We start from the raw sequence: 4,438 nt of genomic DNA on the forward strand, positions 1-4,438 counted from the left end.
CTTCTGACGACCTTTAGTAATTGTTTCTATAAAGAAGTTACTTTCTATCTCTAAATTCTACACATTTTCCTTGTTTCAACATAATTTACAGAGATAGAATTATTTTGTAAAAGGTAATTATATATTTAATACTTATGATTTGATTAAAATCTGTTTTAATACATTATTTTTGACTTTAGGGGATACAATTTTAGAATTTGTAGTAAGAACACTTACTACAAATTCTGGCTATTTTTAGGGTCACCTTGACCCTGCTTGACCCTTGACCGAAATGTGAGCCGAGCAACAACACTGTCACTTGCTGTCACCGGGTAAGCGTTGGATTCGTGCGCTTAGAAGGAGGTCATGAATATTTATATTATGACGTTTTCAATAGCTTCGGAAAACTAATAAGAGCTACTTAGCCAGTGTACTTAGCAAGCGCGTTTACGACCGCCCGCCCCCTGCTCACCCAGGCCGGGCACAAGTTGACATGTCAACGTTGAATCAACGTTGATATATCAACGTTGATTCAACGTTGATTTCACGTTGATGTGCCCACTGGGCACTATCTATTTCCCCATACATTTTTATTGACACTTATAGGGGGAAGGTGGGGCATAACGGAACACTTAACTTTGAGGATGCTCTGTGACGTCACCATAAGTAATATGACTGTAAAAATTATATGTTCAGTTGAAGTTTGTATTTACCTTTAATATACCATTAACCAATATAACTTGAATCTTACAATTTTTTATAAAAATGAAGAAATATTTTCAACAAAAAAAACCGTTTTGCCCCACTATCGGGGCAAAACGGAACCCCCCTATGGGGTAAAACGGCACCCTGGGTGTAAACTTATATCAGTTGTTCCATCGGTAGGTCCTAGGCCTAGTTATATGTAGGCCTATATTCAGTTACAATATTAAGTGGGCCTACCATCTCTGTGGAGTGAGTGGTTAACTTCTTATAGGCCCTAGGCCTAGTAGGCCTATAATATGTATGACCAATATTTGATCAGAAAGAAATATTCAGTAGGCCTACCATCTCTGTGGAGTAAGTGGTTAACTTTGAATCATTAATTCTATCTGTAGGTCTAGTTATATGTCTATGTTTCAGCGAAGTGTTTACCATGTTCGAGTAGGCCCCTAGAACACGCCTACATTTCCTTGAGTGAAGACAAGTTATGTCCAATTGGGGCAAAACGGAACCCATCTGTGGGACAAAACGCCCGGGGCAAAACGGAACCCTGTTCCGTTATGCCCCACACCTAGGGTTCCGTTTTGCCCCATACCCGATTTTTTAGAAATAGGTTGCATGCATAATACATCGTAGCATATAGGCCATGCACTTAATACAGCTCATGGCTAGTACCTTCGTGTTTACAATATACACAATTATTTGGGAATCCGATATTAATGAAGTAAAATTTCAGCACATTAAACATCTACATATCTTACACCAGACGGGAAGTAATTTTTGACTCGATCTTGCTCGAATGTCAGTGGATTGTTTCAGATAAAATTTTGTTGTAAATCCTCGTAGCCATACTTGTGTTCCTCAATATAATTTGCATAGACGGCAGTATTGCGAAGGCCTATTTTTCCAGGTGGTTCCGTTTTGCCCCGGGGGTCCGTTATGCCCCACCTTCCCCTAGGTATATCGGCATCCTCTTTTTATGACAATTTTCACTAGATATCCACGCAAAAAGCTTAGCCTATTCCCAAAATTTCAGTTGATTTCCGATTTTGCGTTTGCGAGTTAGGCTATGCATAAATACCCGGTATGTTTTTCGTTCTGGTATACCAGAACGAAATTCAAATTTTACGATATCTTTGCTAAACGAATTAATCTGCAAGAATTTTTTGTAGGCCTACATCAGTGACATTATGTAGCCAGAGGTTTTCAGTGATAGGCTATAGGCCTAAAAATCTCAACTTATTTGGAGAAAAGTAGGGGATGATGCTGTGGATCACGAAATGCCCTTTTAATATTGAGGGTAAAACGCGGAAAGGTAGCACCAAATTTTGAGCTGTGATCACTCATTTCGAAACAAAGAAAATAACAAGTAGGCCTAATTAACAATAAAAAGTTACTTATTCACACACGGGCACCGACGACGGCCAAATGATAATTAGGCCTATAATTATATAAATGTTTTTGTCACGTCTTCGTGTGTTTTATTCAACTTTTCACAACAAGCCTCATGGGTGACATTTAGGCCTAACAAATATTTTTTTGTTGAAAATTATCCGGAGATAATTATGTTATCTTGGGATAATTATCCCGATATAGTTATGTTATCCCGGGATAATTATGTTATCTCGGATAATTATCCCGATAGACCTATTATCATGTACGGGATAATAAAAATGTAATATCAGGATAATTATCCCGAGAGAATCAGGTTATCTCGGGAGAATCAGGTTATCCCGGGATAATTATTCCGAGACAATCATGTTATCCCGGGAAAATCAGATTATATCCCGGGATAACTGCCCCGATATAATAATCATATGTTATCTCGGGAGAATTATCCCGAGATAATCATGTTATCCCGGAATAATCATGTCATCTCGGGATAATTATCCCGAGATAATCATGTTATCCCGGATAATCATGTTATCTCGGATAATTATCCCGAGAGAATCAGGTTATCCCGGGATAATCAGGTTATCAGGTTATCCCGGGATAATTAATTATCCCGAGACAATCATGTTATCCCAGGAAAATCAGATTATCCCGGGATAACCTGATTATCCCGGGATAACCTGATTAAACATGTATTTGGATATTATTATGGCTAATTTGGATATTTGGATATTATTATGGCTAATTAGGATAATTTGGATATTTTGGTTATTGAATGCCTCATTCGGGTAATTTGGATATTTCAGATTTGGATATTTTAGATAATTTGGATATTATTAGGGCGAATTAGGATAATTTTGATATTTTGGATATTATTATGCCTCATTAGGATATTAGGATAATTTGGATATTACAGATATTTTGATATTTTAGATAATTTGGATATTATTCGGGCTAATTAGGATAATTTAGATATTTGGATATTATTATGGCTAATTAGGATCCATCCTCCAACACAGTCATTCAGTTTCATGATTTACAACACTAAAATAACACATTTGACCAAGCATTTCTGCACTTTTTGCTTCAATGTAACACCTTTAATAAGGCATTTTTGCACTTCTTGCTGAATCCTAAACTTGTCAAAACTTGATGCATATGTAGCTTTAGACAAAAATTATATTACAAATTTTCTATTTCCAAAATATCCAAATATCTGATATATCTGATATTTCAGATAATATCTAAATTATCCGATATTTTGGCTAATTTAGATAATAGCTAAATATCTGCTAATATCTTAATATCCATCACTTACCAGGCCAAAAAAAGGCCAAAAAATGACAATATCTAAAATATAGATAATAACTAAATATCTTAATATCCATCACTTACTAAGTAAAAAATTTCCAATAGAAATTTATTTTATAAGTTCCTAATATCTAAATATCTGATATAGCGGATATTTTAGATAATATCTAAATTACGGTTACATATTTTGGATAATTTAGATAATAGCTAAATATCAGATATTTTTGCTAATTTAGATAATAGCTAAATATCTGATAATATCGTAATAGCCAACACTTACCAGGCCAAAAAATATTTAATAATTTTTCAAGTCCCAAATATCCAAATATCAGATATATCGGATATTTCAGATAATATCTAAATTATCAGATATTTTGGATAATTTAGATAATAGCTAAATATCTGATAATATCTTAATATCCATCACTTACCAGGCAAAAAAAATAAAAATTCTAAGTCCCAAATATCCAAATATCTGATAGGCCTATATCGGATATTTCTGATAATATCTAAATTATCTGATATTTTGGATAATTTAGATAATAGCTAAATATCTGATAATATCTTAATATCCATCACTTACTAGGTTAAAAATCCAAAAATATTCTAAGTTCGTAATATCCAAATATCTGATATATTGGATAATTTAGATAATATCTAAATATAATCACATACCGGTACTTTGGATAATATCTCAAATATACCACTTTGGTATGCGAGTGATCCCCCCGGGTTTTACAAATCCAAATAGATCAATTAAAATACATACAAGATAGGCTACTACCGTTTCAATTCTACGACATCAAAATATACGACAATGCATAATAATAGGTTACTCAAATTTTTGTATAATGTATTTGCAAAATTAAGCCAGATTGACCAGTTCACTGTCTTTTTGAGAATTCAGAACAGGGATATAACTCCATATAGACCACCAGAATTAATTCTGTGTATGAGACGTACGTGGACATGATGGACAGTGACGTAGCGTATCAATATTCATGACCTCCTTCTAAGCGCACGAATCCAACGCTTACCCTGTCACCGCCTGTTC

The sequence above is a fragment of the Amphiura filiformis genome, chromosome 2, assembly GCF_039555335.1.
Source record: "Amphiura filiformis chromosome 2, Afil_fr2py, whole genome shotgun sequence".
NCBI classification, from domain to species: Eukaryota; Metazoa; Echinodermata; class Ophiuroidea; order Amphilepidida; family Amphiuridae; genus Amphiura; species Amphiura filiformis.